This window comes from Oryctolagus cuniculus, chromosome 7 (assembly GCF_051225735.1).
Source record: "Oryctolagus cuniculus isolate XC-2025 breed Fujian yellow rabbit chromosome 7, ASM5122573v1, whole genome shotgun sequence".
In the NCBI taxonomy this organism is placed as follows: domain Eukaryota; kingdom Metazoa; phylum Chordata; class Mammalia; order Lagomorpha; family Leporidae; genus Oryctolagus; species Oryctolagus cuniculus.
Window position 1 is genome coordinate 143,689,148 of NC_142873.1, and position 23,358 is coordinate 143,712,505.

General features: G+C 48.8%; 1 protein-coding gene across 1 annotated transcript in view; it reads right to left on the reverse strand.

Moving 5' to 3' along the window:
• Nucleotides 1-23,358, reverse strand: part of OPRD1 (opioid receptor delta 1) — an 83,970-nt gene that overhangs the window by 56,331 nt on the left and 4,281 nt on the right. The window lies entirely within an intron of this gene.

Sequence of the window (23,358 nt, forward strand, 5' to 3'; positions counted from 1 at the left end):
ACACCAGTTCGAGTCTTGGCTGCTCCTCCTCTGATCCAGCTCTCTGCCATGGCCTGGGAAAGAAGTGGAAGATGGCCCAAGTCCTTGAGCCCCTGCACCCGCATGGGAGGCCCAGAAGAAGCTCCTGGCTCCTGGCTTCAGATCAGCTCAGCTCTGGCCATTGCTGTCTCTCAGGCTCTACCTCTCTCTGTAACTCTGTCTTTCAAATAAATAAAATAATTCCTTAAAAACAAACAAACAAACAAACCTGTACCTGTCATCACTGGTACAGAAGTAGCCAAGATGGCCGGCCCCTCCTCCCTCAGAGGGACCGCAGGAGGAGGGGGAAGCGGAGAGCTGGGCCTGCTTCCTCCACTGCATTTGGAAACATGACTCATTTCATTCTCCAAGCTTCTGTGAAAATGAAGAGAGCTCCCAAGGAGACTCGCCACAGCCCACCCCTTTCTGCAGTGAGATTGAGCAGAACCCACAGTGTCCTGCCTGCCCCCTGGAATGCTCAGTCCTGCCCACTGGCCTGCCAGACCTGGCACTGCCTCCCGCTTGCCCTCCAGCCCAGGAAGGTTAACAAGGCAGAGTCTGCTCCTCTCAGCTCCATCCCCAGGCCTGTGCTGTAGAGCAGGCTCCTCTTTCTGCAGCCTCCAGCGTCGACAGGGAGGCCCCAAGCCTGTGCTGCCCATGGGCCCTGATGTCAGGGAGGGTGGAGGCCTCAGGAGAAAGTTGGGCCTCCCTGCTGGGGATGCCCCCCTCACCCTTGCCTGGGCTCCTCCAGCAGCTCCTCTCACCTACTGCAGTCTGTCCTCCTCCTCAGAGCATGGTCCAGGAGATTTGGTTACAAAAAGCATTTCAGGAGCTGGCATTCGGTGCAGTGGACAAGATGCCACTTGGGACACCTGCATCCCTTTTCATGGTGCCTGAGCTCAAGCCCTAGCTCTGCCTCTGATCCCAGCTTCCTGCTGACATACACCCTGGGAGGCAGCAGGTGATGGCTCAAGAACCTGGGTCCCTATCACCCATGTGGAAGACCGGAATGGAGTTCCGACTCCTGGCTTTGGCCTGGCCCAGTCCTAGCCATTATGGTCATTTGGGGAATGAACAGCAGATGGGAGACCTCTGTCTCTGTCTCTCTGCCTTTCAAATCAAATATAAGTGTTTTAAGGACATTTCAAAAGGGCTAGAAAGAGAAATGAAGTTATGAAGAACCTAAGACTTCAGTGCAAGTGCACATTTTGTAAACCGTCCAAGTGAGAGAAATTATGATCAAGATGACTACAGCTGTCACCTGAGTCCTGTATTCTTCCCAGCTCCCACTTGCCCTTGATGTCTGAACCAAAGAGCTCAGCCTCCTAGTCTCGGTGACTGCAGGAACCCACTCTTCTTGCCAATTTTTCCCAAGTTTCTTGAATATGAGGGAGTCAATAATAACAATAATAATTACATAAGGGATCTTTAACAAGCTCATGACATTATTACATATTATGAACAAACTGTGTGTGGACTTCAAAAAATTTTGCACCAAAATAAATGTATCTTTTAATTCCATTTTCCATGAACTTCTTGAGGTTTTTTTTTTTTAATATTGATTTATTTGAAAGTTAGAGTGATAGACAGGAAGAGAGAGTGATAGAGAAAATCTTCCATCCACTGGTTCACTCATCAGATGCCCACAACAGCTGGGGCTGGGTCAGGCCAAAGCAGTAATCAGGAACTCCATCCAGGTCTCCATGTGGATGGCAGTGACCCAAATACTTGGCACATTAGAGGGACTGGACCAGAAGCAGAGGTGCCAGGACTTAAACCAGCACTCTGGTAAAGGAAACGGGTTTGACCCACAGCATCAAAGTGCCTGCCCCTCCATGAAGATTTTAGCATGCTTGTAGTATCCTGAATTTATTGGCTCCTTATTGGGTTGCCTCTCTTCAGCCATTTTTGACCCACAAAACAGCATTTTTTTTTTTTTTTTTGACAGGCAGTGTGGATAGTGAGAGAGAGAGACAGAGAGAAAGGTCTTCCTTTTGCCATTGGTTCACCCTCCAATGGCTGCTGTGGCCAGCGCACCGCGCTGATCCAGAGGCAGGAGCCAGGTGCTTTTCCTGGTCTCCCATGCAGGTGCAGGGCCCAAGCACTTGGGCCATCCTCCACTGCACTCCCTGGCCACAGCAGAGAGCTGGCCTGGAAGAGGGGCAACCGGGACAGAATCCGGCGTCCCGACCGGGACTAGAACCTGGTGTGCCGGTGCTGCTAGGTGGAGGATTAGCCTATTGAGCCGCAGCGCCGGCCAGAACAGCAATTTCATGTGAGTGAACTGAATTCTGTGTGATGGCCGCTGTACCAAGTGATACAGAGACACAAATGGCACCAGATTTGATCCCCTCGGCAGCCTTCTGCGACAGAGCCTGTGAGGCCCATTAAACAAGGACTGAGACTGAGGATCACTGATGTTAATTAACTTGTGATCAAAATAAAACAGTCTGGGACCAGTGTTGTGGCACAGCAGGCTAAGCTGCCACTTGGGACATCCACATCCCATATCAGAGCACTGACTTGTGTCCCAGCTGCTCTGCTTCCGATTCCGCTCCCTGCTCATATGCCTGGGAGCGGTGGGTGATGGCTCAAGTGTTTGCGTTCCTGCCACTCACATGGGAGAACTGGATGGAGTTCCTGGCTCTTGGCTTCAGCCTGGCCCAGCCTGTTGTTGTGGGCATCTGGGGGAATGAATCAGCACGTGGAAGATTCTCTCTCTCTCTCTCTCTCTCTCTCTCTCTCTGCCTTTCAAATAAATAAAATAAATCTTTAGAAAGAAAATCTTAATTGGAAGCTCACTATAAGGCCGCCACAAAACACACGAAACGCTGGAGTAAGAGAAAGGGACAAAGAAGGAAAAGAGGGAAGATTCCAAGAGAGAGTGAAAGACCGGCTCCACGGCTCACTAGGCTAATCCTCCACCTGCGGCACCGGCACACCAGGTTCTAGTCCCGGTTGGGGCACCAAATTCTGTCCCGGTGGCTCCTCTTCCAGTCCAGCTCTCTGCTGTGGCCCAGGAGTGCAGTGGAGGATGGCCCAGGTCCTTGAGCCCTGCACCCACACGGGAGACCAGGAGGAAGCACCTAGCTCCTGGCTTCGGATCGGTGCAGTGCGCCGGCCGGAGTGACCACTTGGGGGGTGAACCAACGGAAAAAAGGAAGACCTTTCTGTCTCTCTCTCTCACACTGTCTAACTCTGCCTGTCAAAAAAAAAAAAAAAGAGAGAGAGAGAGCATGAGAAAGAGAGATCAAGAGAGAGAGACAGAGAGATGGAGAGAGAGAGCCACATGTCCAGGAACAGGAACACAGCTTTGCCGGGAGGCAGGGGCAGTGGGCAGGGAAGCAGGAGCAGCAAATCCCATTAGGAGGGGCGTGGAGCTGACACCGGCGGTTGGGCCATGGGGTCACCTGGCTTTCAGCAGTGGTGGTCGGGGTAGAGCCTAGGATGGTGTCTGGGGTGTAAATCACACCATAGACTGCGCCATTTCACTAACACACATGGCCTGTGGTCTGAACAAGTGCTCTGGTTTCTTCCTGGTCAATCCTGGCTTTGTTGCAGTCACAATTTCAGGCCGCGATGGGCTCCCAATCACCTCTTTTCAGAGACAGAGTCACTGTTCCTCCCTTCTGTCCCCAAGACAGCCTGAGCCACAGGCTAATTCCAGGCGTGGCAGCTCACAAGCCTCGCTGACAGCTTGGGTACATCGGGAGGAAATCGTAATCCAGGAAATGGAACTGTACAATTGCTGTTCCGCAAAAGAAAAGCCTGCTCCAACTGCCCTCTTCTGTGCCTGCCCCACACCCATTTCCCAGGTCTGCCAGAGAAAGAAAACAAGAACAAGGTCCAAACAAACAACAAAACCCATTAATCACCTGACAATGTCCCAGCCCAGAAAGACACCCTTTACTTCATTGTGCAAAGCAGTTTAGTTCTTCCGGTCTCAACTCCTCCTACTGCACTCATTCTGGGTCATGCTTTGTATAACCAGAAGGCCTAGTAAGTATGTTGCTTGTAACAGGGCAGTCATCCCCGGGGATGAAGCTGGCTTAGTATAGAAAATGCACTAGGCAGCACTTTTTTTCTTTGGTTAAATATACATCACATAAACTTTGCCACTTCAGCAGCTTTATAAAAATAGCATCCGCAGGGCGGGCATTTGGCTCAGTGGGTTAAGTTGCCACGAGGAACACCCACACCCCATATGGAGGTACCTGGGTCAGAGTCGCAGCTCTGCTTCTGATCCAGCTTTCTACTAATGCACACCCTCAGAGGCAGCAGGTGATGGCTCAGTGCTTGGTTCCCTGCCACCTATGTGGGTGGATTCCTTGGCTCCTAGCTTTGGCTTGGCCCAGCCCTGGCTGTTGTGGACATTTGGAAAGTGAAACAGTGGATGGAAGATATGTACGTGTGTGTGTGCATATGAGTGTATGTGTGTATACATCTGTTGCTTTTCCTTTAAAATAATAAACATAAAAAATAGAAAAGCATTTTTTCCTATTCCTGTTGCATTGTGAATAAGAAGGAGAAATGAATTCCCATGAGAATGTAAGTGGCAGGGAAGGGGGCGGGGGTCACATTTTGCCAGGTAGGTGGTTCCAAGTGCCGGGGAGAAAGCACACACATCTCTTTGGCATACTGCTAGCTCCTGCCTCCGTCTGTCCAGCAAATGCCCTGCTGGGAGTGACTGGTGCTGAGACTTCAAAGTTGGGATGGGGCCCTACTCTCAAGGCCTGAGCTGCTACTTAATCAACAATGCTGTCATTTCTAACCCGCGGGGAGTCACTGAGTATGATCAGAGCTGCACTCTGCGTTCACCTGGTGGATGGTGCAGAATTGCATGGGAAGATTCCTGAGGTACAGAGGTGCTTGGATGACAAGAGGGTAGCCAGGGTGAGGAGACAGAATTGAGACCCTCCTAAAAATACTCATGAAAGAGGAGACAGGAGAAAAATCTCTCCTCTGCCACAGGAAAGCCAGGAAACTTGCACATCCTAGTCTGAGTTGGAATCAGGGTTGGGTTCGGTTGGGTATTTCCCTGTGAATGTATAATCCAAGTTCAAATTTGTTGTTTGACTTTGAACTAGAGCAGTCTTCTCTCTCTCTCTTTTTTTTTTTTTTTTTTTTTACAGGCAGAGTAGACAGTGAGAGAGAGAGAGACAGAGAGAAAGGTCTTCCTTTGCCATTGGTTCACCTTCCAATGGCCGCCGCGCACCGCACTGATCCAAAGGCAGGAGCCAGGTGCTTCTCATGGTCTCCCAGGGGGTGCAGGGCCCAAGCACTTGGGCCATCCTCCACTGCGTTCCCGGGCCATAGCAGAGAGCTGGCCTGGAAGAGGGGCAACCGGGACAGAATCCGGTGCCCCGACCGGGACTAGAACCCGGTGTGCCGGCGCCGCTAGGCAGAGGATTAGCCTATTGAGCCACACTGCCAGCCCAAGAGCAGTCTTCTCTTATCTAGGGTTTCACTTCCCATGGTTTTAATTGCCTGTAGTCAACAGGGGTCTAAAAATATTAATTGAAAAATTCCAGGAGAGAGAAAAAAAGACTATATTCATCTAAGTTTTATTATAATATGTGTTATGATTATTCAAATTTTTAAAATTTTGTAAGATTTATTTATTTATTTAAAAGTCAGAGTTTTGAGCCCAGCGCTGTGGTGCAGCATGTTAACGCCCTGGCCTGAAGTGCCAGTCAGCATCCATATGGGCACCAGTTCAAGTCGCAGCTGCTTCACTTCTGATCCAGCTCTCTGCTATGGCCTGGAAAAGCAGTAGAAGATGGCCCAAGTCCTTGGGCCCCTGCACCTGCATGGGAGACCTGGAAGAAGCTCCTGGCTCCTGGCTTTGAATTGCCGCAATCCAGCTGTTGTGGCCAATTGGGGAGTGAACCAACGGATGGAAGACCTCTCTCTCTCTCTCTCTCTCTCTCTCCCTCTCTCTCTCCCTCTCCCTCTCCCTCTCCTCTTGGTATATAACTCTGACTTTCAAATAAATAAATAAACCTTTTTAAAAATAAAGAAAAGTTGAGTTACAGAGTAAGAAGGAGAGAAGACAGAGAGGGAGAGAGAGATCAATCCTCTATCTGCTGGTTCAGCCACAACATCCAGGACTGGGTCAGGCTGAAGCCAGGAGCTTCATCCAAGTCTCCCACATGGTTTCAGGGGCCCAAGTAATTGCGCCATCTTCTGCTGCTGTCCCAGGTGCATTAGCAGGGAGCTGGATCAGAGTGGAGTAGCTGGGACTCAGACCAGTGCCCATAAGTGATGCTGGTGTCATAGGCAGTGGCTTAACTCCAATAGGCCACAATGCCAGCCCCTGATTATTCTATTTCATTGTAGTCATTGTTGTTTATCTCATATTGTGCCTAATTATAAATTAAAGTTTATCAGAGGTAGGTATCTGTAGGAAAAAGTCTAGTAAAACTACAACTTAGTACTATCTGTGATTTTAGGCATCCACTAGAGGGGACCTCCCATGAACAAGGGGTAAATCCTGCACTCATCAGATCTTGGGATCAGAAACTAATGAATTAGGAGCTGGCATTTGACCTAACACAGACATTGGCTGGGATGCCTGCATTCCACATCTCAGTGCCTGCGTTCAGTGCCCAACTCTAGCTCTTGAACAGTTTCTGGCTAAGGCAGACCCTGGGAGGCAGCAGTGATGGTTCCACAGTTGTGTCCCTGTCACCACATGAGAGACCTGGATTGGGTTCTTGGCTCCCAGCTTCAATCTGGCTCAGCTTAGCCAATGTAGGCATTTAGGGAGTGAATCAGAGGATGGGAGCTCTCTCTCTCTCTGGCTGTCTCTCTCTAGCTACCTCTCAAATAAATAATTTGTTTAAGCAGCTGATGAATTTAAATGTGTCCTGAACCCATCAGACTGCTCCGGAGATACACTTTCTTTTTTCTTTTTTTTTTTTTAAGATTTATTTATTTACTTGAAAGTCAGAGTTACACAGAGAAAGAAGGAGAGGCAGAGAGCGGAAGAGAGGTCTTCCATCTGCTGGTTCACTCCCCATTTGGCCGCATTGGCTGGAGCTGTGCCAATCCGAAGCCAGGAGCCAGGAGCTTCTTCTGGGTCTCCCACGTGGATGCAGGAGCCCAAAGACTTGGGCCATCTTCTACTGCTTTCCCAGGCCACAGCAGAGAGCTGGATAGGAAGTGGAACCGGCGCCCATATGGGATGCCGGCACTGCAGGAAGTGGCTTTGCCCACTATGCCACAGCCCCAGCCCCTGGAGATACACTTGCAAGTCTCGTATGACCAGGGGCAGTGCTGGAATTCTCCTTGAGAAACAGGGACACCCAAGAGGCAAATAGCTGGCTCAAAGTCTTTTGTTTTTTGTCTTCCTGGTTTTGAGGGTCTCATACTTTTGAAGATCACACTGAGGGTCCCAGAATCTGCACCCAGCACTGTCCTCAGGGTGAGAAGCACGCCTGGGATGAGAACTCAGCTTCTGGCCCGTGTGGCACAGCCTCAGCCCAGCGCCCAGCAGCTCCTCATGCAGGGTTCCTGGTGAGGGTCTGCTGGAGATGCTGAGGCAGAGGCTATTGGCCACAGAGGGTCTCGGTGGAAGACCGAGTTTAAAGTTACCCATTGCATATGCAAAACAAACCAAAGGAATGCATGTCACAAGGCTGTGAGACAAAACAATGAAGGGGATCAGCTGGGACAGCTTCTCAGAAGAGATCTGTCTACAGCCAGAGTGGACCCCAGAGTGGACAGGGCCAAGGGGATGGAGTTGCACAGTTGCCACTGTTGCTTCCTGGCTATGTGTCCTGGGCCAGTCCTTTTCCTTCTCCAAATCTCCCCTTTCCCATCTAAGTCTCTTCAGCCAGGAGTGTGTGTGAGGCTCGAGGACAGGTTCCAGAGGGAGACTCATTACTGAGGCGGGGGAGGCGAGCCCAGAAGGACAGAGCAGGGACAAGCCAGGGCTGGTGGCCGAGAACTTGCACTTGATGCCTTCTTTCTCATCCTCCCAAAACTCCACTTCCTTGTCACCTATGCAATCCCTAACACTTGGCAAACTGGCCCTGGCCCCAGAGCACTCCTAGAACTGCTTCCTCCCATGGCTACCGAGGACCCAGGCTCCAAATCCCGCCCAGGATTCTTATTCTCCATCTCCCAGGAGCCGCTGATGCCACTGTTCACTGTCAGCCGCTTGGGTCCAACTCTTCCTGCTTCACACGTGCCTCTCGGGAGCACCAATTGATTCCTCCCAAAGCGCAAGCAGGAAATTTTGTTCAAAAATTCCCAGTTTCTTGAGCCAGTGTTGTGGCACAGCAGGTCAAGCTGCCACTTGCAATGCTGGCTTCCCATGTCAGAGCACCAGTTTGAGTCCTGACTGCTCTGCTTTCCATCCAGCTCCCTGCTAATGTACCTGGGAAGGCAAGGGATGATGGCCCAAGTGCTTGGGCCCCTGCTACCCAAGCAGAAGACCCAGATGGAGTTGCTGGCTCCTGGCTTTATTGTAGCCATCTGGGAAGTGAACCAGCAGATGAAAGATACATATTCATTCTCTCTCTCTCTCTTTCTCTATCTCTATCTCTATCTTGCCATTTCTCTCTCTCTCTGAACTAGCAGATGGAAGATATATATCTATATATATATATATACTTTATCTATATATATATATATACTTTATCTTTCAAATAAATAATGTAAATGTTAGAAATCAAACCTCCAGTTCCTTAAAAAGCTATCTTAGGGTCCAGCTACCCCACAACTTAGGCTCCAGCTACCCTTTATATCCAAAGATGAAATCAGTCTGTCAAAGAGACATTTGTTCTCTGTGTGTATTACAGCACTGTTAGCAAGAACCAAGATAAGGAATCAACCAAGGTATCCATCAACGGATGAATGCATAAAGGAAGTGTAGAGAGGCCAGCGTTGTGCTGTAAAGGGTTAAGCCATCATCTGTGATGACAGCATCCAATGTAGGCACAGTTTCAAGCCCCAGCTGCTCCACTTCCAAATCAGCTCCCTGTTAATGCACCTGGGAAAGCAGTAGAAGTTGGCCCAATCCTTGGGCCCTACACCAATGTGGCAGACCTGGATGAAGCTCCTGGCTCCTGGCTTCAGCCTGGCCCAGCCCTTGCTGTTGCAGGCATTTGAGGAATGAATCAGCAGATGGAAGATCGCTACCTCTCCCTCTCAATCTTTTTAATTCTACCTTGCAAATAAACAAAATAAATATTTAAAAAAACCTTTAAAAAGAAAGGAAAATGTAGAGTACATACACAAGGAATATCATGCAGCCAAAAAAAAAAAGATGAAATCCTGTCATTTGCAGCAACAAGAGGACAATATGTAAGTGAAATAAACCAATCACACAAAGACAAGTACCACATGTTCTCATAATTGGAAGGTAAAAGAAGTTGAAGTAGAGACTAGAATAGTGGTCTAGTCACTAGAGATTAAGAAGAGGTGGAGGAAGGGAAGCTAGAGGGAAGTTGAACAACAAAAAACAGTGGCTGGCGCTGTGGCTGCCACTGTGGCATAGCTGGCTAAGCTTCCACCTGCAGTGTCAGCATCCCATATGTGCGCTGGTTCACATCCCAGCTGCTCCTCTTCCAATCCAGCTCTCTGCTATGGCCTGGGAAAGAAGTGGAAGATGGCCCAAGTCCTTGGACCCCTGCACCCATACAGGAACCTGTAGGAGGCTCCTGGCTCCTGGCTTCGGATCAGCGCAGCTCCAGCTATTGTGGCCATTTGGGGAGTGAACCAGTGGATGGAAGACTTTTCTATCTCTCCCTCTCTCTGTCTATAACTCTACCTCTCAAATAAATAAAAATCTTAAAATATATTTATTAAAAAAAGACAGAAACATAGAAGGAATAAGTTCACATAAGTTGTCACAGTAGGGTGACAACAATTTATTATTTGTACTATAGATTTAAGAGAAGAGTTGAAAGGTTCCTAAACAAAGAAATTATAAATGTTTAAAGAGATGGGGCCGGCGCTGTGGCATAGCGAGTAAAGCTGCCACCTGCAGTGCCGGCATCCCATATGGGTGCAGGTTCATATCCTGGCTGCTCCACTTCCAATCCAGCTCTCTGCTATGGTCTGGGAAAGTAGTACAAGGTGGTCCAAGTCCTTGGGCCCCTGCACCCCCATGGGAGATCTGGAAAAAGCTCCTGGCTCCTGGCTTTGGATCGGTGCAGCTCCAGCCATTGCGGGTGGTTGAGGAGTGAACCAGCAGATGTAAGACCTCTCTCTCTCCCTCCCTCCCTCTCTCTGCCTTTCCTTCTCTCTATGTGTAACTCTGACTTTCATAAATAAATAAATCTTTTAAAAATTTTTAAAGAGATGGAGGGGGGCCGGCACTGTGGCATAGCAGGTAAAGCTGCCACCTGCAGCTCTCTGCTGTGGCCTAGGAAAGCAGTGGAAGATGGCCCAAATCCTTGGGCCCCTGCACTCATGTGGGACACCAGAAGCAGCTCTTGGCTCCTGGCTTCGGATCGGCACAGCTCCAGGTGTTGTGGCCAATTGGGGAGTGAACCAGCAGACAGAAGACCTCTATCTCTCTGCCTCTTTCCAATAAATAAATAAATCTTTAAAAATAAAGAGATGTTGGGGCCAGCACTGTGGCGTAGCAGGTAAAAACCGCTACCTATAGTGCTGACATCCCATATTGGCACTAGTTCGAGATCCAGCTCCCTGTTAATGTACTTGGGAAAGCAGTGGCCCCTGCACCCACTTGGAAGACCTGGAACAAGCTCCAGGCTCCTGGCTTCAGATCAGCCCAGCTCCAGCCATTGCAGGCATTTAGGGAATGAACGAGCAGATGGAAGACCTCTCTCTCTCTCTCTCTCCCTCCCTCCCTCTGCCTCTCTGTAACTCTGCCTTTCAAATAAATAAACAAATATTTTTTTAAAAATATAAGGAGATAGAAATGGGAATTATCCTAATTTGATCATTACCCATTGTATACAGGTATTGAATTATCACACTGCACCCCATCAATATTGACAATTTTATATAAAGAAACAGAAAACTAGCAGCAGATGCCACTCAAGGTGCCCACACCAATACTGGAGTGTCTAGGTTCAAGTTCTGGTTCCACTCTTGACTCCAGCTTTCTGCTAATGTGCACCATGGGAAGCAGCAAGTGATGGCTCAAGTACTTGGGTCCCTACCACCCACACCAAGGACCTGAGTTGAGTTCTTGGCTCCTGGCTTCCACTTGGCCCATCCCCAGCTGTTGTGGGCATTTGAGGCGTGAAACAGCAGATGGATTCCCTCTCCCCACCCCCAGCCTCTCTCTCTCCCTCCCTCTGTGTGTGTGTGTGTGTGTGTGTGTGTGTGTGTGTCTTTGTCTCTTTCAAATCAAATCAAACAAAACCTCCAATGGATTCCCACTGCCCACAGGTTTAAATACAGACTCATCACCCAGGCATGAAAACCTCTCCACAGCACAGCCTCAGCCGAGCCTCCAGCTTCATCTCTCACTGCACTGCTCCCATGCACAACTGTGCACCCACAATACCTCACCACTCTTTTCCACCTTCCTGCCTTAGCTCACGCGGCCATTCCCTCCTGAAATCTTTCTCTGCTGGTGAAAATATCTTCCGTCACCCAGGTCCATGCCACCTCTTCCTTGAAAATCTATCTTGATCGATCTCAAACTTAACTGTGAAAGCTCATGAAATAAAGATGCTAAAATGCTTAAATAAGCCTCCTTTGATTCCTGCCTGTCGATTCAGTATCTCCCATTTTCATTCCAATTCTGTGAGCTCTTCAATAACCTCCCAACACATCCCCTCTCTGCTTAAGCTACGCAGAATCTGTTCTCGTGGCTTGCCATCAATAACCGTGCCTGACACCCCTGCCTCCCTGCTGGATGCTACTGGGTGAGCTGCTGTGCACACAGGTGCCCTGTGAACGGCAAAGCCCAGCAGAGATGTGGTATGCCCCCCATCCATTGCCGCCTGTCATCCAGCCACCTCTGACAGAAGAGAACCAGCAAAACAACTCACAATCACATTAGGGGATGCAGGACCAGAAGAGCCAGCAAAGAGGCCCAAAAATAGAACACTCATGTTACACTTGATAATTACCTCCCTGACCATGACTTTTGCAATTATGTAATCCCGCCACAAAGAAATATTTTTGCATTGTAAACAGATAGCAAATAATCTCTCAAACCACTTACTGATGATTCCTGACTCCATTAAGGGAGAAAGTGCCTTGTTCGGCTCCTGTTACTGAACCACCAAGGGAGAGAAAGTGGCCATTTCTCCCATGCAGTCCCTTCTTCAGCCACGTATCCTGCTCTGTCCCTTTAGAAGAAATCGAAAATCCTCTGGCAACTTTTCCCCTGCCAGAGTTTTATTTATTTACTTATTTGAAGGAAGAATTACAGAGAGGAATAGACAAAGTGAGAAAGGGGGGCAGGGGATCTTCTATCCACTGGCTCACTCACTGGCTACAACAGATGGGGCTGGGCCAGGCAGCCTGGAACTCCATCTAGGTCTCCCATGTGGCTGGCAGAGGCCCAGGCACTTGGACATCTCCTGCTGCCTTCCAGTTGTATTAGCAGGGAGCTGAACAGGAAGTGGAGAAGCTGGGACTCGAACCAGCACTCATGTGGGAAGCTGATGTCACAGGATGTGGATAACCTACTATGCCATCATGCTGGTCTTCTTCTGGATGAATCTTTATATCTCTCATACACTTAGGCATCCACTACTCAGATCAAAGCAAAACATTTCCTACACCCCAGAAAGTTGCCTCCTGCCTCTTCCCTCTCAGCACCTCTACAGAAACCACTCTTCCGACTTCTACGGTCACAGATTGCTTCGCCAGATCTAGAACTTCATAAACACGGAACCACATCACGTGTTCTCCTTTGCCTCCGGCTTCTTTGACTCAGTAAGTTTCTGAGTCCCCAGGCTGTTTGCCATTGCTGATGTTTAGGAAGCCGCTCTTAGGCCTGCATCACTTGGCATGTGACAGCTTCATCATGGACATGTCTTCTCTCCTACACCTGAAAGCCAGTCCATGTTGGACCCTCCAGGGGTGGGCCATTTGGATATTTATAACACCATTTGCAGGCTAGACAAAATAGTCAACTTAAAAATTAGCCTGCTACATGGAGGATGCTTCTAAAAATCTGTGCCTTTGAAAATCTCCTTTGGAGACTTAGGACTTGTTAAATTATTGACACATATTTCACAGAAGGTCACTCAAATGAAAGGTGACTGGAAATACATCTCTCACACACCGCTGACAGCAGAACATCAGATAATGGATGTCAGATTGCATCTCCATGTTAAATCTTCCCTGATAGATGTGTTCATATAAATCACAAAAATTGTGCTTTTAAATACAGAGGTGAATTGGGGATAATGGCACTAGGCAGCATTTGTGTAGTAATTATAAAAATTCATGGGAAAGGATATATAAAAATTTTTCTTTGCAGTAAAGTACCCCTTTTATTCATGTTATAAAATATTATATAAATTAAATTATATAAAGTATAATATAAATTATTCATGTTAAAAAGTTATAATAACTTAGGCCGGCACCGTGGCTCACTAGGCTAATCCTCCGCCTTGCGGCACCGGCACACCGGGTTCTAGTCCCGGTTGGGGCGCCAGATTCTGTCCCGGTTGCCCCTCTTCCAGGCCAGCTCTCTGCTGTGGCCAGGGAGTGCAGTGGAGGATGGCCCAAGTACTTGGGTCCTGCACCCCATGGGAGACCAGGATTAGCACCTGGCTCCTGCCTCTGGATCAGTGCGGTGTGCTGGCCGCGGTGCGCCGGCTGCAGCGCGCCGGCCGTGGGGGCCAATGGAGGGTGAACCAACGGCAAAGGAAGACCTTTCTCTCTGTATCTCTCTCTCTCACTGTCCACTCTGCCTGTCAAAAAAAAAAAAAAAAAAGAGTTATAATAACTTAACAATTTATATAATAATTAATCTCAAATAATATTTTTGTTTTGATTTCTGTATTTCCTGTTTTGATTTATTAGCTTCTTAGAAGAGCAAAATGGCTTTGTATAATGAAGCCTGACTCCACTGGTCTGCTTTGACCTAGTTCAACAGTTCTGATAGGTAGCTGTAGCTATAGGGGGTGAAAACCAGATAATCTGCCTAGAATGTCACTGTATAATTTCCATTTTGGAGAAACTTATTCCTGGGAGAACAAGCTTTAATTTTATAGCTTAGCAGTAATGCAGAAATAGGAGTTCTAGTGCCTTTTAAAATTTGTTATGTAGGGCTAGCGCTGTGGCATAGTAAGTTAAGTATCCGCCTGCAGTGCCAGCATCTCATATGGGCGCCGGTTTGAGTCCAGGCTATTCCGCTTCCGATTCAGCTCCCTGCTGATGGCCTGGGAAAGCAGAAGATGGCCCAAATACTTGGGCCCTTGCACCCACATAGGAGACCTGGAAGAAGCTTCTGGCTCCTGACTTCAGATCAGCCCAGCTCTGGCCATAGCGGTCATTTGGGGCATGAACCAGTGGATGGAAGACCTCTCTCTGTGTCTCTCCTTCTCTCTCTCTGTAACTATGCTTGTCAAATAAATAAATAAATCTTTTAGAAAGTTTTTGTTATGTAGTTTTCTTTTAATAAGTTTCTAATTATTTTTGGAAAATAGTATTTATGTGTAAGGCAACTGTCCATTATTTGTACATAAAATAAAATCATTTCTAAAGCAAAAAAAAATTAGCCTGCTACAGGATATATTGAATTTTGAGTCCTGTCTGCAATTGCCTTGGCAGGGCCAGACCAAACAATTTCACGGCCTTATACAACCCCCAGGCCAGATGCTCCCCATGTCTTGCATAAAGTAGATGCTCGATAAATAGTTCCCAATAAATGAAGTCACTAAGGAGGATCAGAACTATTGATCCAGTTTCTTGGTCCTCCCACCGTCTATTGAGCCCTCACTGTACACATTGGCTTCCTGTTTTGCTCATAACAGCCCTTATAATGCAGGATGGCTTTGTCCTCCTTTTCCATGGGAGGAAATTGAAATGTCACATTACCTCTCCCAAGGCAGTTTACTAAGAAGTAATAGATCCTGCTCGGTCTGACCCAGAACCTAGGCTGCTAACCATTAATCCACACTATTGTCTCACTGTTAGGAAAGAAACTAATATGAATGGTCCAAGGGTCTTTTGTGGTGGCTCACAAACTCCTCCCATGGGCCCAGCAATGCACAGGATACCGGGCCTGTCTTCACAGGCAGGAAAGCTGAGGGTCAGAAACACGGAATGACCCGTGCACACAACCAGCAGTGATGGACTGGAAGCCGGAACCTCTCTTGTCTTAAAGCCCTTGCTGTCTGTGTGACAATGACCCTCCAGGCCTGCCTTTCTGCAGGATGAGCCAAGTACCTGGAAGGGTTTAGCAGCAGATCTCTGCACAGCCTAGGCATTTACCTTCTCAAATCAAGAAGTCAGGGATTGGGGCCAGCACAGTGGCGTAGCGGGTAAAACCGCCTACTGCAGTGCCGGCATCTTGTACGGGCACCAGTTCAAGTCCCGGCTGCTCCACTTCTGATCCAGCTATCTGCTATGGCCTGGGAAAGCAGTAGAAGATGGCCCAAATCCTTGGGCCCCTGCACCCATGTGGGGGGCCCTGAAGAAGCTCCTGGCTCCTGACTTCAGATTGGCGCAGCTCTGGCCATTGCAGCCAATTAGGGAGTAAACAAGTGATGGAAGACCCCCCAACACACACACACTGCCTCTGCATCTATGTAACTCTGCCTTTGAAATAAATAAATAAATCTTTTTTAAAAATGTATTCACTCATTCGCCAGGCCAAAGCCAGGAGCCAGGAACTCCATCAGGGTCTCCCACATGGGTGGCACAAGCCCAAGTACTTGGGCCATCATCCATTGCCTTCCCAGGTTCATTAACAGGAAGCAGGGTTGGAAGCAGAACAGCTGGGACTCAAATCGGTGTTTCAACCTGCTGCACAAAAACACCAGTCCCCCATTTGCATTTCTTCTTTAAGATTTATTTATTTGATGGGGCTGGCGCTGTGGCGTAGTGGGTAAAGTGCTGCCTGCAATGCCAGCATCCCATAAGGGCACCGGTTCAAGTCCCGTCTGCTCCACTTCCAAACAAGCTCTCCACTATGGCCTGGGAAAGCAGTGAAAGATGGCCCAAGTCCTTGGGCCTCTGCACCACGTGCAACACCCAGGGAAAGCTCCTGGCTCCTGGCTTTGGATTGCTCCAGCACCGGCCATTGCAGCCATCTGGGGAGTAAACCTGCAGACGACTCTGCCTCTCTATAGCTCTGCCTTTCAAATAAATTTATTTGAAAAGAGGGAAAAAGAGAGAGAGGTCTCCCATTCACTAGTTTACTCCCCACATGGCTGTGAAAGCTGGGCCTGGGACAGGCAGAAGCCAAGAGCCTGGAACTCCTTCTGCTGCCTTCCCAGGCTCGTTGGCAGGGAGCTGGATTGGAAGTGGAGCAGCCAGGACTTGAACTGCTGCTCATATGGGATACTGGTGTCACAGACAGCAGCTTAACCTGCTGCATCACAATGTTGGTCCCAACCCTGTTTGCATTTTTAATTTTTTTAAAGATTTATTTACTTGAAAGTCAGAGTTACACAGAGAGAGAAGGAGAGGCGGGGGGGGGGGGGAGGAAGACAGAGAGAGAGAGAGATAGGTCTTCCATCCGTTGGTTCACTCCCCAGATGGTTGCAATGGCTAGAGCTGCGCCAATCCAAAGCCAGGAGCCAGGAGCTTCTTCTGGGTCTCCCACGTGGGTACAGGGGCCCAAGGACTTGGGCCATCTTCTACTGCTTTCCAAGGCCATAGCAGAAAGCTGGATTGGAAGTGGAGCAGCCAGGACCCTATTCGCATGTTTAAACCATCACTTTGGCTCCTGAGGGGAGAAGGGCCTGCAGTGTAGGCAGCTGGGATTATGGGAGTTGGGGAGGGGGCAGATTCGGGAGACAGAGTGGATGGGCTGCTCAAGGCTTGAGTAAGGATGACTCACACGGCTCGGACTTAGGAAATGGCTGCATCATTCAGCCACTCGCCAGGACCTTGGAGGGGGAGCAGGTTGTTGGATGTGCGGGCTGGGGCTCAGAGAAGGTTATGGTGTCCCCGGTGACTGTCTCCACCTAGATGGTAACAGAAACCACAGGAAGAATGAGAAAAGAGGAGGAGAGGAAAGAGCAGGAGGAGGGCAGCGCCTAGAACTCATCCTTTCAGGGCTGCTGAGAGGAGGCAGAGGGGCTAGCAAGTGAAACCAAGAAGAGGAGGCTTCGCCACACGCCTCAAACTGAGTGCCCCTTTGCCAGGTCTCCCGTGGGCCCCACTAGCACTTCCTTTCTATATAGTGTTCATTTATGTGTGCAGCCACACTCTCCACAAAGTGTGCCTCTTTTTAAAATCCTTGAATAAATACGTCAACAATGAGCTAACCTCCACTCTCCTGGTTAATTCAGGGTTCTTCACCCAGAGTGTAAGGCTCAGGAGCAGCAGCCATCTCCACAAATGCTCCTCCAGCGCCCCCTACTGGCTATATGGGGGTATGACAGCCCCTCATTGCAGCCTTCCTCTGTTCAGGGGCCCCCTTTATCTGTATTCTTTCATTCATTTGTTCATTCTCTCCTATGCCAGCCTATAAGTAGACTGGTGAGCAAGATCCTGACCTCAGAGAGTTTAGAATGCAGTCCAGGGGCCAGCACTGTGGCGCAGTGGGCTAAGCCTCTGCCTTCAGCGCTGGAATCCCATACAGGTGCCAGTTGGTATCACAGCTGCTCTTCTTCTGATCCAGCTCTCTGCTGTGGCCTGGAGAGGAGTGGAAGATGGCCCAAGTGTTTGGGTCCCTGCACCCACATGGGAGACCCGGAAGAAGCTCCTGACGCCTGACTTCGAATCGGCTTAGCCCTGGCCATTGAGGCCATCTGAAGAGTGAACCAGCAGATGGAAGATTTCTCTCTGCCTCTGCCTCTCTCTGTAACTCTACCTCTCAAGTAAATAAATAAAATTGTTAAAAGAAAAAAAAGAATGCAGTCCAGATGGCAGTCTTGGAACTAGAGTGCCAGGGGAGCTATGATCCTGAGGGTTTTGAGGCCTCCGGAAAGGGGGCTGCTTTGTCTGTCTCTGAAGCGACCTCCCCCAGAGGCCATAGCTGTGCATGGGCCGAGCAGGACACGACCCTCTTTTGGTTACCTGGGCTCTCACAGGATAAGCCCATCTGTATCCACCCTCAATACAAGTCTTGTCACTTTTGAAAACAACACAGTAAAAGAGTACACCACACTACACAATTCAGCGTTCCCCTCAGTTCCTCTGAGTGGCTGGGTCTTGGAATTCATTTCTTAGGTACTTGAAGTCCTAGAATTAGAACCACAAGTTAGAGCTGGGAGAGGCAATCATTCATTTGTACACTCAGTAAGTGCCAAATTAGGTTAAATGCAGAGAATACAACAGTGAACCAGGAAGGACCTCGTGTATGCACTCATGACATCTACATTCGCTTTAGGGAGACAGGAAACAAAACAAATACACAATGTTAAAAGATTTATTTATTTTCAATAGGTGGTACATTATGATTCAAAGTGCAAAAGGGTGAGCAGTGAAAAGCCCCCACTCCTACCCTTGTCCACCTAGTCCCCCTAGAGGGGCAAGCAGTGTTATCAGTTTCCTCTATACTCATCTAGAGATAACACAGGCACATACAAGCAAACATGTCCCACCCCCTTATTATACAGTGGTATTCTATATACTCGGTACTGGACTTGAGTTTTTTCCACAATGTATCTTAGAATGCATTCTATATCAGTACATGGATTCCTATCTTTCTTTTTTTTTTAAGCTTTTATTTATTTGAAAAAGTTACAGAGAAGGGAGAGGGAGATAGAGAGATGGAGAGAGAGGGATAGAGGGACAAAGGGAGGGAGAAAGAAAAAAAGAGATATTTCATCTGCTGGCTTATACTAACCCAGATGGCCACAATGGCCGAGGCTGGCCCACACTGAAGCCAAGAGCCAGTAGCTTCATCCAGGTCTCCCACATGGCCCAAGCACTTGGGCCATCATCTGCTGCTTCTACCCCAGGTCATTAGCAGGGAGCTGGATCAGAAGTGGAACAGCTAGGACACAAACCAGCACCCTGGCATTGCATCGCAGGTGGCTTTACCGACTATGCCACAACACCAGCTCCAATTCCCATCTTTTTTTTTTACAATTATATAGTATCCCCATTGTATGAGAATAGCATGGTTTCAAATAACTTTACGATGTGATCAATGTTATGAGGTAAACAAATTGGGAGCTGAATTTTAACTGACAGGTATGATCTGACTTTAGATAAGGTAGCCAGGAGAGGAAGCTCAGTCAAGAAATGACATTGACACTGAGTCCTAAAAGGGGAAAACAAAGTATGAATGAGATGCTGGAGGGCCTCAACATGACTGTAGCTGGAGTCAGAGGGCCAGGTGGCAAGGGGCCTTGCAGGTCAAACTGAGGAGCACAAGAATCCCTGGAGGATTCAAGATCGAAAGGGGCATGCTCTGATTTAGATTAAAAAAAAAAATTCACTTAGGCAGGGAAGGTCAGCTATGTGGAGGGCAGAGGAGAGGACAAGACTGGAAGGTCAGCTGGGAGGACAAGACTGGAAGCAGGGTGCCAGTGAGGGGTCTTATGGAGCAACCCAGATAAGGTGGTGGCCGTGGGGTGCTGGGCTTTACTTTGGAAGTGGAGCTAACATGACATGCTGACAAGCTGGTGATAGGTTAACTTCATAGAGCAGTTATCCCGGGCCCCTCACTTCCCAAGCAGACCAAGCCTACTGATGCACCTGCCACAGGTCACAGAGCCTGGAATCCAAGGTTTCTGATCCCCACATCAGCATTTTTCCACTCTAGGAAATTAGGAGTTAGGATCTGAGAATGGGAGAGAGAAGTATCTCCCATCTTCTGGTTTACTCCCCAGATCCATGTGATGGGCAGGGCTGGCCAAGGCCAAACCTGGGAGCTGGGAATCCAACCCAAGTCTCCTATGTGAGTGGCAGGAACCCAACTACTTGAGCCATCACCAGTGCCCCTTAGGGTGCACATTAGTAAGAAGCTGGGACCAGGGCCAGAGCCAGATGTCAAACCCAGGCACCCTGATGTAGAATGCAGGCAACTTCATCAGTGACTTAACCACTGGATCAAACACCCAACCCTAGAAACTGCTTTTGAAATTCTACAAATCAATAGTTTTCCATTTTAAAAACTGGAGCTTTTTATTGGCCCTTCTGACTCCCTACCTCAGAGTAGAAAAGAGACAAATCTGGGATGGGTGTGATCTCAGGTCCAACTTCACCCTGGAGCAAGGGGGACAGACAATGTGGGAGATGGGGACGGGTGTAGACAAGAAATAAGGAGAGAACTCACTGGCAAGGTGCCCTCTGCTGCAATACCTGGAGGAGGTGAGGGAGTGAGTGGGCCCTGTGGGTACACCAGGTTATCCTGGGGGAAGAAGGGGGCTGGAGTGTTGAGCAGGGGGTCAGTGAGTGAAGCAGATAAGAACAGAGAGAAGTAAGATGGAAGAAGGAGTGGAAGTCAGAAGACTTAGAGCTTTCAAGACCATTAAAGGCTTTGGCCTTTACCTTGAATTAAATGGGAGCCATGACATGCTCTGATGTATGTTACCTTTTTTGTTGTTGTTTTTATTTTTTATTTGAAAGACAAATAGGGAGAGAGACAGAGACAGATATGCTGATTCACCCCTCAAATGTCTGCAGTAACCAGGGATGGGCCAGGCTGAAGCAAGGAGCCAGGAACTCAATCTGGGTCTCCCACATGGCGGCAGAGACCCAAGTACTTGGGCCATCACCTGCTTCCTCCCAGGGTATGCATTAGCAAGATTCTGGAATTGAGAGGAGAGCCAGGCCTCAATTCCAAAACACTCCAATACAGGATGCAGGTGTCTCAAGCAGCAACCCAATCGCTGCACCAAACACCTGCCCCTCTGATGTACATTTTCTTTTCTTTTCTTTTTTCTTTCTGTTATTTATTTGAAAGGTAGAGGAAGAAAGAGACAGACAAAGAAGTCTTTCATCAGCTGCCTGCAATGGCCAGGCTGAAGTCAAGAGCCTGGAATCCCTTCCAGGTCTCCCATGTGGGTGGCAGGGGCCCAAGCACTTGGGCCATCTTCTGCTACTTTCTCAGGCACATTTGGAGGAAGCTGGACCAGAAGCAGAGCAGCTGGGACTCGAACTGGCACTCTGATAGGCCAGCATCACAGGCAGTGGCTTAACCTAGTGTGCAATAATGCCAAGTGCCATCTGATGTGCACTTTCACAGACCTTCCTGTTGCTCTGTGGAGGGAGAACAGACTAGGAAGCAAAGGTGGAAGAGGAGACTAGCTAAGTAATCACGCCATCACCTGGAGAGTCAGGGTAGATACGGTGAGACAGGGCAGCCAGTAAGATAAACTGACTAATACTAGAGATGGAGGGGCTGGCTTTTGGCTTAGCAGTTAAGATACCGCTTAGGATGCTGACATCCCACATCAAAATGCCTGGTTCAAGGCTCAGCTCCACTTCCGATTCCAGCTTCCTGCTGACGCACACCCTGGGAGGCAGAAGTTGGGCCACTGCCACATATGTGGGAGATGCTGGTTAAGTTCCAGCCGCTGGCCGGCACCGCAGCTCACTAGGCTAATCCTCCACCTGCGGCACCGGCACCCCAAGTTTTAGTCCTGGTTGGGGCGCTGGATTCTGTCCTGGTTGCTCCTCTTCCAGTCCAGCTCTCTGCTGTGGCCCCGGGAAGGCAGTGGAGGATGGCCCAAGTCCTTGGGCCCTGCACCCCATGGGAGAGCAGGAGGAAGCACCTGGCTCCTGGCTTCAGATCGGTGCAGCGCGCCAGCCGTAGCAGCCATTTGGGGGGTGAACCAACGGAAGGAAGACCTTTCTCTCTGTCTCTCTCTCTCTCATTGTCTAACTCTGCCTGTCAAAAAAAAAGTCCAGCCCCTGGCTTCAGTCTGTTGGAGGTATTTGAGGTGTGAACCAGCTGATGGGAGATAATCTCTCTCCCTCCTTCCCTCTCTTCCTTTCAAATAAAGCGAAAATGATTAAAAAAAAAAAAAAGCATCCAGTAATATGTTTTTTAAAAGATTGTGGAAAACGAAATTAAGAAGTTTACTTTGGTGCGAAGATATGAAATCTGCAGTTTTTTGTAAGATGCATTTTTACAAACTTCTTGAAGACTTCTCATATCACAGTGAGAAAGGGAACCAAGCAACACTCCCGGGATTCGGTCTGAGGCACTGGAGGATGAGCTACTGAGATGCAGCAGAGGAAGGTGAGGTGTGAGACATCCCATGCAGAGGCTGGCAGTGGAATACTCCAGAGTTCAGGAGACAGCTCTGGGCTGTGTATGTTCAGGAGTTGTCGGTACCTGAATGGTGTTTAAAGCTACAGGACTGGATGGGATCTAGTCAGTACAGATAGAAACGGAGGGAATGACTCCTGACATCAGGAGAAAGGAGCCAGGGAGACTGAGAGGAAACAACTGTGAAATGGGAGGAAAATCCAGGAGTGCTGCATTGTAGGATCAGGTGAAGAAAGGAGATCAAGGAGAAGGGCGCATCAAAGCCACCTGCTGTTCTAGGTCAATAAGACTGAGAATCAGCAACTAATGACCTAATGACCTAATGACCTTGCAAGAGCAGGCTCCCCGGAATGAAGAGGCTGACAGCCTGTTTGCGTGGGTTAGACAGAAGAGAAACGGCCAGTGAGCAACAGCTTCCTCCTGTGGGTGTTGTTGCAAAGAGGAACAGAGAGACGTTTGGTGACCAGTGGAAGAAATGGGAGGAACAGCTCCACATGTGTATGCGGATGGAAACAATTCAGCTGCCGTAAAAACTGTGAAGTGGAAGAGGGAGATTTGATGGAACCATGTTCTTGAGTTGGCTGAAGACTGAGATTTGGCGCACAAAGGGGGGTTTACTCTAGACAGAAACATGCATCGCCTGAGGACACCGGTTCTCATATTCCAGGGAGAAATAAAGCACAAGTGTCTGGGTCGCACCGCGGGACTTTGATTCAGCAGGTCGGGGGTGGGACGAACGTGCATTCCTGACAAGTTCCCTGGTGGTGCTGCTGACCAGTTCAGTCTTGGAGAAGCGCTAATCTAGAACTGGTGGTAGGGCAGTGCATGAGACAGGCGGGGGCAGTAGAAGGAGTCTGATGTTTTGTTCTGATTGCTTCAATTTTCCTCAGGCAACTAGGAAGTCATCCAATGAAAGCAGAGATGGGAGAGGAGGCGGCTGAGGGTTGAGAAAAGCGAGGAGGCATGCAATGGGTTGTCTTGTGAACAAACAGATGAAGGAAATGTCGATGATCTTCCTGCTGAAGCCGACAATGACGAGTTCAAAA